Source organism: Ailuropoda melanoleuca, chromosome X (assembly GCF_002007445.2).
Source record: "Ailuropoda melanoleuca isolate Jingjing chromosome X, ASM200744v2, whole genome shotgun sequence".
Classification (NCBI taxonomy): domain Eukaryota; kingdom Metazoa; phylum Chordata; class Mammalia; order Carnivora; family Ursidae; genus Ailuropoda; species Ailuropoda melanoleuca.
This window is the reverse complement of record NC_048238.1, coordinates 84,864,868-84,877,580: the sequence shown is the minus strand read 5'-3', so window position 1 is coordinate 84,877,580 and position 12,713 is coordinate 84,864,868.

The window sequence follows — 12,713 nt, the reverse complement described above, 5'->3', positions numbered from 1 at the left end:
CCTTCTAGAATAACATAAGACTCTGTCTGACCCTCATCTACTTCTTATATATCAGTGATCTCCCATCATTTTTCCTGATAGCCTATCCTATATACAGACAATGATCCATTCACCTTGAATTTCTTCCCATTCCAAAAACACAGCACACGAACGTCTTTTTACATTTGTACATCCTATTCTCTTTACCTGACATATATGTCTCCTCCCGTCGTCTTTTATTTTTTTTAATGATTTTTTATTATATTATGTTAGTCAACATACAGTACATCCCCGGATTCCGATGTAAAGTTCGATGCTCCATTAGTTGCGTATAACACCCAGTGCACCATGCAATACGTGCCCTCCTTACCACCCATCACCAGTCTATCCCCTTCCCCCACCCCCTCCCCTCTGAAGTCTTCAGTTTGTTTCTCATAGTCCATAGTCTCTCATGTTTCATTCCCTCTTCTGATTACCCCCCTTATCCCTTTCTTCCCCTACCGATCATCCTAGTTCTTATATTCCATAGATGAGAGAAATCATATGATAATTGTCTTTCTCTGCTTGACTAATTTCACTTAGCATTATCATCTCCAGTGCCTCCATGTTGCAGCAAATGTTGAGAATTTGTTCTTTCTGATATCTGAGTAATATTCCATTATATATATGGACCACAACTTCTTTTTTTTAATGATTTTTTTTATTATATTATGTTAATCACCATACAGTACATCCCCGGATTGCGATGTAAAGTTCGATGCTTCATCAGTTGCGTATAACACCCAGTGCATCATGCAATACGTGCCCTCCTTACTACCCATCACCAGACCATCCCATTCCCCCACCCCCCTCCCCTATGAAGTCTTCAGTTTGTTTCTCATAGTCCACAGTCTCCCATGTTTCATTCCCTCTTCTGATTACCCCCCCTTTCTTTATCCCTTTCTTCCCCTACCGATCATCCCAGTTCTTATGTCCAATAGATGAGAGAAATCATAGGATAATTGTCTTTCTCTGCTTGACTAATTTCACTTAGCATTATCTCCTCCAGTGCCGTCCACGTTGCAGCAAATGTTGAGAATTCGTTCTTTCTGATAGCTGAGTAATATTCCATTGTATATATGGACCACAGCTTCTTAATCCAGTCATCTGTTGAAGGGCATCTCGGCTCCTTCCATGATTTGGCTATTGTGGACAATGCAGCTATGAACATTGGGGTGCATATGGCCCTTCTCTTTACTACGTCTGTATCTTTGGGGTAAACACCCAGTAGTGCAATGGCTGGGTCATAGGGTAGTTCAATTTTTAACTTTTTAAGGGACCTCCACACTGTTTTCCAGAGTGGCTGTACCAACTTGCATTCCCACCAACAATGTAGGAGGGATCCCCTTTCTCCACATCCTCTCCAACAATTGTTGTTTCTTGCCTTGTCTATCTTTGCCATTCTAACTGGCGTAAGGTGGTATCTCAGTGTGGTTTTGATTTGAATTTCCCTGATGGCTAATGATTTTGAACATTTTTTCATGTGTCTGTTAGCCATTTGTATGTCTTCATTGGAAAAGTGTCTGTTCATATCTTCTGCCCATTTTATGATTTGTTTATTTGTTTCTCGTGTATTGAGTTTGAGAAGTTCTTTGTAGATCTTGGATACCAGTCCTTTATCTGTGGTGTCCTTTGCAAATATATTCTCCCATTCCGTGGGCTGTCTCTTAGTTTTTTTGACTGTTTCCTTGGCTGTGCAGAAGCTCTTTATCCTGATAAAGTCCCATAAGTTCATTTTATCTTTTATTTCTCTTGCCTTTGGCGATGTGTCGTGAAAAAGGTTGCTCTGGCCGATGTCATAGAAGTTGTTGCCTATGTTCTCCTCTAGAATTTTGATGGATTCCTGTCTCACATTGAGGTCTTTCATCCATTTGGAGTTTATTTTTGTGTATGGTGTGAGAGAGTGGTCAAGTTTCATTCTTTTGCATGTAGCTGTCCAATTTTCCCAGCACCATTTATTGAAGAGACTGTCTTTTTTCCACCGGATGTTTTTTCCTGCTTTATCAAAGATTAGTTGCCCAAAGAGCCGAGGGTCCATTTCTGGGTTCTCTATTCTGTTCCATTGGTCGATGTGTCTGTTTTTGTGCCAGTACCATGCTGTCTTTGTGATCACAGCTTTGTAGTACAGCTCGAAATCCGGCATTGTGATGCCCCCAGCTTTGTTTTTCCTTTTCAACAGTTCCTTGGAGATTCGGGGCCTTTTCTGGTTCCATACAAATTTAAGGACTATTTGTTCCAGTTCTTTGAAAAATGTCCTCGGTATTTTGATCGGGATAGCATTGAAAGTGTAGATTGCTCTGGGTAGTATGGACATTTTAACTATGTTAATTCTTCCAATCCATGAGCATGGAATATTTTTCCATCTTTTTATGTCTTCCTCAATATCTTTCAAAAGTGATCTATAGTTTCTAGGATATAGGTCCTTTACGTCTCTGGTTAAGTTAATTCCAAGGTAACGTATGGTTTTTGGTGTTATTGTAAATGGGATGGATTCCCTAATTTCTCTTTCTTCAGTCTCGTTATTCGTGTATAGAAATGCAACTGATTTCTGGGCATTGATTTTGTATCCTGCCACCTTACTGAATTGTTCTATAACTTCTAATAGTTTGGGAGTGGATTCCTTTGGGTTTTCCATATAGAGTATCATGTCATCTGCAAAGAGAGACAGTTTGACTTCTTCTTTGCCGATTTGGATACCTTTGATCCCTTTTTGTCTTCTGATTGCTGTTGCAAGGACTTCTAGTACTATGTTGAATAATAGTGGCGAGAGTGGGCATCCTTGTCGTGTTCCTGATCTTAAGGGAAAGGCTTCCAGCTTTTCCCCATTGAGAATAATGCTTGCAGTAGGCTTTTCATAGATGGCTTTTATGAGATTGAGAAATGTACCCTCTATTCCTACACTCTGAAGGGTTTTAATCAGGAAAGGATGCTGTATTTTGTCAAATGCTTTTTCTGCATCAATTGAGAGGATCATATGGTTCTTGAGTCTTTTCTTGTTGATATGATGTATCACATTGATTGATTTGCGAGTGTTGAACCATGCTTGCATCCCAGGTATGAATCCCACTTGGTCATGATGGATAATCCTTTTAATGTACTGTTGGATTCTATTAGCAAGGATCTTGTTGAGGATTTTGGCATCCATATTCATTAGAGAAATCGGTCTGTAATTCTCCTTTTTGAGGGGGTCTTTGCCTGGTTTGGGGATCAAGGTAATATTAGCCTCATAGAATGAGTTTGGTAGCTTTCCTTCTGTTTCTATTTTTTGAAATAGCTTTAGGAGAATAGGTATTATTTCTTCTTTGAATGTTTGGTAGAATTCCCCAGGAAAACCGTCTGGGCCTGGAGTTTTATTATTTGGAAGGTTGTTTATCACTGACTCAATTTCTTCATAGTTAATTGGCCTATTTAAGAAATCTATTTCTTCCTGTTTCAGTCTTGGTAGTTTATAGGTTTCCAGGAAGGCCTCCATCTCTTCCAGATTGTTTAGTTTTTTGGCATATAGCTGTTGATAAAAGTTTCTAATAATCCTTGCAATTTCAATGGTGCTGGTCGTGACCTCTCCCTTTTCAGTCATAATTTTAATAATCTCAGTCCTTTCTCTTTGTTTTTGGACAAGTTTTGCCAGTGGTCTATCAATTTTATGGATTCTCTCAAAGAACCAGCTTCTAGTCCTGTTGATCTGCTCTACTGTGCTTCTGGTTTCTAATTCATTGATTTCTGCTCTAATCTTGGTCAACTCCTTCCTTGTCAGTGGGTTAGGCCTGTCCCTCTGTTGCTGTTCCAGTTTCTTGAGGTGAGAATATAGAAACTGCATTTTAGATTTTTCTATTCTTTTGAGTGAGGCTTGGATGGCTATGTATTTCCCCCTTAGGACTGCCTTTGCAGTATCCCATAGGTTTTGGACCGTTGTGTATTCATTCTCGTTGGTCTCCATAAATTGTTTAATTTGTTTTTTGATTTCCTGGTTTATCGAGTCATTCTTGAGCAGGATGGTTCTTAGCCTCCAAGTGTTTGAGTTTCTTCCAGGTTTTTCCTTGTGGTTGAGTTCCAATTTCAGAGCGTTGTGGTCTGAGAATATGCAGGGGATAATTTCAATCTTTTGGTATTGGCTGAGACCTGTTTTGTGTCCCAGAGCATGATCTATTCTTGAGAATGTTCCATGGGCATTTGAATAGAATGAGTATTCTTTGGTTCTGGGGTGTAGTGTTCTATATATATCTATGAGGTCCAACTCGTCGAGTATGGCATTCAAAGCCTTTGATTCTTTGCTTAGTTTTTGCCAGGGTGTTCTGTCTATTTCTGATAGTGGGGTGTTGAGGTCCCCTACTATTACTGTGTTCTTATCTATATGTCTCTTTATTTTGGTTAAGAGTTGGCTTGTGTATCTTGCTGCTCCCCTGTTGGGGGCATATATATTAATAATTGTCATATCCACTTGTTGAATACTTCCTTTAAGAATAATATAGTGCCCTTCTGTATCTCTCTCTATGGCCTCTAGTTTAAAATCCAGTCTATCTGATATGAGAATTGCTACTCCAGCTTTCTTTTGAGGTCCATTTGCGTGGAAGATGGTACTCCATCCCCTTACTCTAAGTCTGAATGCATCTTTGGGTTCAAAATGAGTCTCTTGTAGACAGCAAATGGATGGGTCATGTCTTTTTATCCAATCTGCAACCCTGTGGCGTTTTATGGGAGAGTTTAAGCCATTTAGATTGATAGAGATTATTGACAGATATGATTTTAATGATGCCATTTCTCTTTAAAGTCTTTGTATCGGTTGTGACTTGCTGCTCTGTATCACTCTTGGGGCCTTTTTACCTTTATAGAGCCCCCCTTAATATCTCCTGTAGGGCTGGTTTCGTGGTTACGAAATTGGTTAATGATTGGCGATTTTGGAACGTCTTTATTTCTCCATCAATTCTGAATGACAGCTTTGCTGGATAAAGGATCCTTGGCTGCATGTTTTTCTCTGAAAGAGCTTTAAAAATGCCCCCCCAAGCCTTTCTCTCATTCCAGGTCTCTGTAGACAGGTCTGACGTAATCCTGATACCTTTGCCTTGGTACGTGAGAAATTTCTTTGCCCTGGCCGCTTTCAATACTGTATCCTTGGATCTAATATTTGCGAATTGCACTATGACATGCCGTGGCGTAGGTTTGTCCTGGTTGAGCTTGGATGGGGTCCTCTCTGCCTCTTGGACACGAATGCTTGTTTCCCTTGCTAGATTAGGGAAGTTTTCAGCTACAATTTGTTCAAATATCTCTTCTAGACCTCTGTTTTTCTCCACCCCTTCAGGGATGCCGATGATTCTGACATTGGATCGTTTCATAGAGTCAGTAATCTCCCGTAATCTACATTCGTGGGCGTGGATTTTTTTAAGACCAGCTTCTATTTTCGTTTTTTCTTCTACTAACCCATCCTCCAATTCGCTAACGCGTTCCTCTGCCTCGGTGACCCTGGCCGTCAGAGCCTCTAGTTTTGACTGCATTTGGCTCATAGAATTTTTAATTTCTGTCAGATTCACTCTCATTTCTGCCCTTAGGGATTGTATATTCTCAATAACATTTTCGTTAATACTTTTTTCAAGTCTAATCATCTTGACCATTGTTGCTCTGAATTCCATTTCTGATAATTTGGTTACATCCATATCCATTATTTCTGTGGCAGAGGCCACAGACTCATTGTCTTTTCTTTGCTGGGGGGGACTTCTCCTTCTCGTCATTCTGATGAGGAGAGGTTGCGGGGTTGTCCAGAGCCCAAATTATTGACCAGGACCCAGGCCGTGCGCCCTTATTTTATAGGGATCTTAGGGATGTGGGCTTCTTCTTTAAAGATTTTATTTATTTATTTGAGAGAGAGAGACAGACAGTCAGCAAGAAAGGGAACCCAAGCAGGGGAGTGGGGGAGGAAGAAGCAGGCTCCCAGCGGAGAAGCCCGATGAGGGACTCCTTTCCGGAACGCTGTGATCACACCTAATCCGAAGACAGGGGCTTAATGACTGCGCCACCCAGGCGCCCCGGGTTGTGGGCTTCTTGATTTTTCAGCCTGCCTTCTGGGGGAGGGGCCTGCTGCGCCGATACTCAGGAAACCCTGTTTGGGTAGAGTCTCCGTGTCCCCTGTGAGGGGGAATGGGGGTGGGCACCCTGTGAGCCGGTATTTCCGGACTTTTGTTCTCTGGCGGCTTTCCCTGGCAGTTTGCTGTGCGTCTTCTGAGAGTCAGAGCAGCAGCAGCCAAAATTCAGCCTCTGTCACAGAACAGAGGGATCGCGGCCCATTCTCCACTGATGTTCTGGCCACTTTAACTCTGTTTCTGTTGGTGCTGCTCAACCCTGCAGCATCCCGGGCTGTGCGCCCCACACCCGGCGTCCCAGCCCTCACTGTCCTTTGTGTTTCTAACACCGCCAGCTGCCAGCTGCCCCGCGCGTGCTCCCGGAACACCCTGTCTCAGTCTGGATCCAGTGAGCACACCAGATTTCCGGAGTTCCATGAGATGCTTGGTGGCGTGCGCTCCCAGCTCACGGTCTCAGTCTGCTGTCTCAAGGGTGCGGGTCCGCGGTCCACCCGCTCCCCGGTGCAGGTGGCCCACCAGCCACCAGCCGCCAGTTGCCCCACGCATGCTCCTGGAGCTCCAGGTCTCAGTCTGGATCAAGTGAGCACACCGGAGTTCCAGAGTTCCGTGAGATGCTTGGTAGCGCGCACTCCTGGCTCACGGTCTCAGTCTGCTGTCTCAAGGGTGCGGGTCCGCGGTCTGCCCGGTCCCCCGTGCAGGTGGCTACCACTTCCCAGTGCCTGGACACAGCGGCTCCCTCCCCCTTCCGTTTATCTTCCGATATCTGTGCGCGGTTTCACGGCTCCCCGCTTCCTACCTCAATACTCAGCACTGGAGATGTTCATTTGTAGAGATCCAGATGTATCTTCCTGCGTCTCAGGCTGATTCCATGGATGTTCACGCTGGTCTGGTACCTATCCAGCTCAACTCAGGGGACCGGCTGAAAAAGGGGTCCCCTACTCCTCCGCCATCTTAACTCCTCCCCGAGAACTATACTTTCCTCCCTTCGTCTTTTAAAAATTCCTACCTATCCTGTAAGACTCAGCTCGAACGTTGCCTCTTCTGAGAAATCTTCCCTAAGCTTTCCATGACAAATTCCTTCTTTATGCTCCTATCGCCTTCTGGACATAAAATCATCATATCACTTATGTTCCTTATCATAACCATAGTGTCTCGTCAATTTGCCTCCTGAGTTTGAAGGGAGGACTATATTTTTTTTCATCTCTGTATCCCAAACATATAGCAGAGCACCCGGCCCAAAATGTTACTCAATAAATGTTAAGTAAGTGAATGGATGAGCTATGCTAAGCACTGCTATTTATGGCAATATATAGCATACGTAGTCAACAAATAAGTCATGATTAGATTTCCTTGATGCTCCCATTCCTTACTTGAAGCTTTCATCTAAGAATTTGGGGGATTTAGAATTTCCAGCTGGAAGAAAGAAAGGTTTGTCCTAACCCTATCTTCCTTTGAGAACTGTTGTGGATATGAGGGAAGAAAACTGACCATCAATGTCTACAGTTCAGTCTTTCAGCAGCAAAGAACCTATCGCTGTACCATTCTACTTCTAATTTTGATTTAAATACCCTCCCATTATATCACACCTCCTAAAAGTTAGAATTTACTTTCCTCTTTCCTCCTGAATGTGCCCCAACTTTACCCCCCCCACACACACACCAAGGCCTGACTGTCATTGCATGTGTCTAAGTAAGCTGCCAACCCATTATGCAATTTACATCAGAAGGCTAGTAATAAAGTAGGACCTTCTCCAAGGTCATTTGTAAACTCTCTGATACCTGGGAAAGTGCTTAGAGAAAAATAGGTAGATAACTAAATCTGTCATGTGGATCTAAGGAGACTGTGCAAATACCTCATTTCCATAACAACATTGTACTCAGTGTCCCAACATAATGAATGAATATGCTATGACTGAAGACTAAACAGAGGCTAATGGTAAATGCATTAATTAGCGACCTGTTTACACTTCTCCTGGGAAGGATGGCCATTTGTTACAGCTTCTGTCATACAAGAATACTGACTGAGTTTGGGTCTCCTCTCTGGGAATGCATATAAATTTGTGAGATTCTCCTACATTATCATCTGCTGACAAGCATTAATGACACTAATGAAGGCAGGAGACCTTGATTCAAACACACAAATGATTAGAGTTGATAGGAGATATGTGAACAGGGCCCTCATTAATGAATGTATTAATGACGCAGAGAAGGAAGTTAAAAAAAGGGGTGTCTAGACATGTATTTATAGCACCTTCACCTCCTTCAATCAAAGATAATTCTTCTATCTCTTTGATTTATCCATTTTTTAGTTATATATCTAAGGAAGCAGAATAATCATGTTCTGATAAAAGAAATCCAGAGAAAAAAGAATAGATCCAGCTCTATTCAGTTAATGACAATTATGAATGAGAATATTTCATGAAATCAAAAGATTACCAGTTCTTGTCTTAGGAAATATGTGGTGATGGATGCAAATTAGAGGGTTTATTCAGAGCAGAAGGAGCATTTACTAATCATGCCCAAACCTAGTTGAAGTCTTCTAGTTCAGAAAAAGATGAAGGTATTATTACCAATTTGCCTCCCACATCATTGATTTCTTAGGTAACTACACCCTTGATAAATAGTCAGATCTTAGTGACGGAACTGGTATGTGTTGACAACATTTCTGTTAACAATTTACACTCTCATTATCTTTTTTATCATGACTGAATGGCCAAATCCTTCTATTTCTGATCAAGAGAGGACAACAGGATGCTAATGTTTGTACAGGTTCATGCACTGGTTTGACCAACTCGTAGACAGTTTTTATTGAAGACATAAATCAATACAGAACGCCAAAACAACTGGTTGGGGCAAACAATAAAAAAACAAAACAAAACTGGTTTGTGCAGTGTAGTAAGAAATTAACAAAGCCAGTCACATTATTAAATTAGTCTTTTGCTAATTACTTTTTACCGAAGAGGCCCATCGCTTCAAGCAAAGTGCTCAGACCACGGGTTCTGAGTAGGTATAATCGTATTCAACAGTGAACAATACATTAGTTCTATCAAGTTGCATTATCAACCTGAGAATTCCAATGATTAAATTGTGGACAGAGCTATGTATTCTGAGGCATAAGACAGACAAAGAGGTCTCTGCCATCGTTTAAGTGAAAATTTATTCTCTTAAAACTTTAAAAATTGCATAATGTCACACAAGGGCCCCAGAGTGAAGACAGAGAGATTGCATTTTTAGAGAGTGATTACCCACTTAGGCTGTTAAGCTTTTTAAGGAGTCTGTTTTAATAGGAATCTGGTTTGAATTAAGAATAAAATGGAGCTGTAACACACAAGAGGCCTAATACTAGCCCTGAGTTTGATCTCAGAGCTAAGAGACAGATGGCTTCCCATTGCCTCTCAGATGCTTTTATGTTATAAGCATGTTGCTTCTTTCATTCTGCTAAGAATCTGTATGCTCTGAGATCACATGATCAGGCAGGCCCCCAGAGAATATGCAGGATATGGATAGTTTCTAGCTTGCCTCTTGTTGCCTTTGTCTTACAGATCCATATTTTTAAATCATAATTGGGCCTCTCTCCACCCAGGGTCCTGTTGCCTCTGGGCCCAAACAGTCACCAGTCAACAGGTGGCAAATAGGGTTGAGCTACAATTCAGAGCTGAGAGTCAGAACCAGATCATGAAAGCTGCAGGGCAAAGCTGATGTTGGGTATTAAGTCACACAAGGTGCTTGGCATTGTAAGAAACAAAGAGGTCCTATTTTCAAGATATTTCCCTATTACTAAGTAGCTAGCTGGTAATGTTCAGTCTATACAGCCACACTGGCTATGCAGTGCAAACCATGTTTACTCATTTATTTATTCCTTTACTAATATAGAGAATATTTATTGAGTATCTATTATGTGCCAGGCATTGTACTGGGTCCTAGGAATACAGCAGTGAACACGGTTTCTGACTTCACAAGATCTACTTCGTTTGAGGTAGGGTCAATATAGTGTAGAGGTTAAGGACTCCGCAGTCAGACTACCTGATGTGTAAATCCTGGCTTTCCCACTTATTGCCTTTGTGACCTTGGCATAGCACTTTCCCTCTTTATGTACCATAATTTCCTCCAAATTTGTGATTTAAAAAATTGTAATAAAAAATGGGATAAAACCAGTTCCAACATACCTCATTTTACTGTGCTTTGCTTTACTGCGCTTCACAAAAATATTGCATTTTTTGCACATTGAAGGTTTGCGGCAACCCTGCATTAAGCAAGTCGACTGGTGCCATTTTCTCAACAGCATTTGTTCACTTTTTGTCTCTGTCACATTTTGGTAATTCTCACAACATTTTAAACTTTTTCTTTATTATTAAAATGTTTATGGTGATCTGTGATCAGTCTTCTTTGATGTTACTTTTGGAATGTTTTGGAGCACCACAAACCGTATCCATATAAGACTGAACTTAATCAATACATGTGTGTGTTCTGACTGCCCTATAGACCTGCCATTCCCCTGTCTCTCTCCCTCTTTTCAGGCCTCCCTATCCCCTAAGACATAATAATGTTGAAATTAGGCCAGTTAGCAACCCTATCATAGCCTCTAAGTGTTCAGGTGAAAGGAAGAGTCGCACATCTCTCACATTAAGTCAAAAGCTAGAAATGTTATTAAGCTTAGTGAGGAAGGCATATTGAAAGCCAAGATAGGCTGAAAGCTAGGCCTCTTGCACCAGTTAGCCAAGTTGTGACTTTAAAGGAAAAGTTCTGGGCACTTTGGTGGCTCAGTCGGTTAAGCGTCTGCCTTCAGCCTGGGTCGTGATCCCAGAGACCTGGGATTGAGTCCTGCATCAGGCTCCCTGCTCAGCGGGGAGTCTGCTTCTCTCTCTCTCCCTCCCCACTGCTTGTGATCTCTCTCTCTCTCTCAAATAAATGAAAACTTTAAAAGAAAATTAAAAAAAAGGAAAAGTTCTTGAAGGAAACTAAAAGCGCTACTCCAAAGAACACATGAGTGATAAAGTGCAACTGCCTTATTGCTGATAGAAAGTTTAGTGGTCTGAATAGAAGATCAAACTGGCAAGAACATTCCCTTAAGCCAAAGCCCTAATCCAGAACAAGACCCTAACTCCCTTGAACCCTGTGAAGGCTGGGAGAGGTGAGGAAGCTGTAGAAGAAAAATTGGAAGCGAGCAGAGGTTGGTTCATGAGGTTTAAGGAAGGAAGCCATCCCCATAGCATAAATGCGCAAGGGGAAGCAGCAACTGCTGATGTAGAAGCTGCATCAAGTGACCCAGAAGACGTGGCTAAGACCATTAATGAAGGTGGCTACACTAACAACAGATTGCCAATGTAGTTGAAACAGTCTACGGGCACCGGAGTGGCTCAGTCAGTTAAGCATCCTACTCGGTTTCGGCTCAGGTCACAATCTCAGGGTGGTGAGACCGAGCCCCACATTGGGCTCCGTGATCAGCGCAGAGTCTGCTTGAAATTCTCTCTCTCCCTCTCCCTCTGTCCCTTCCCCCCACTCATGTGCGCTCTCTCTCTCAAATAAACAAGTAAATCTTTGGAACAAAAAAAAAAAAAAAGGAACAGTCTATTGGAAGAAGATGCCATCTAGGACTTTCACAGCTACAGAGGAGATGTCAATGCCCAGCTTCAAAGCTTCAAAGGACAGGCTGACTCTCTTGTTAGGAGCTAATGCCCCTGGTAACATTAAGTTGAAGTCAATGTTCATTGACCATTCTGAATATCCTAGGGAATCTTAAGAATTATGCTGTGTCTACTCTGTCTGTGCTCTATAAATGGAAAAACAAAGCCTGGACGACAGCATATCTGTTTACAACACAGTTTACTGAACATTTTAAGCCCATTGTTGAGACCTACTGCTCAGAAAAAAAAAGGTTTCTATCAAAATATTACTGCTCACTGAAAATAACCTGTTTACCCAAGAGCTTTAATGGAAATATACAATGAGATTAATGTTGTTTTCATGCCTGTTAACATAACAACCATTCTGCAGCCCAGGATCAAGGAGTAATTTCAACTCTCAAGTCTTATTATTTAAAAAATACATTTTATAGGGCTCTAGCTGCCCTAGATAATGACTCCTCTCATGAATCTGGGCTAAGTAAATTGAAAACCTTCTCAAAAGGTTTTACCATTCTACATGCCACTAAGAGCATTCATGAGTGATGGGAAGAAGGCAAAATATCAACATTCACAGGAGTTTGGAAGAAGTTGATTCCAACCCGAATGGATTGATTTTGAGGGGTTCAAGACTCCAGTGGAGGAAGTAACTGTAGATGAGATAGAAATAGCAGGAAAACTAGAATCAGAAGTGGAGCCTGAAGATGGGACTGAATTGCTGTGATCCCATGATAAAACTTGAATGGATGAGAAATTGCTTTTTATGGATGAACACAGAAAGTTGTTTCTTGAGATGATAACTACTCCTGGTGAAGATGCCGTGGAGATCGTTAAACTGGCAACAAAGGATTTAGAACATCACATCAACTTGGTTAATAAAGCAGCTACAGGGTTTGCAAGGACTGACTTGTTTTGAAAGAAGTTCTACTGTGGGTAAAATGCTATCGAACAGCACCACATGCTACAGAGAAATCCTTCATGAAAGGAAGAGTCCATCAAAGAGC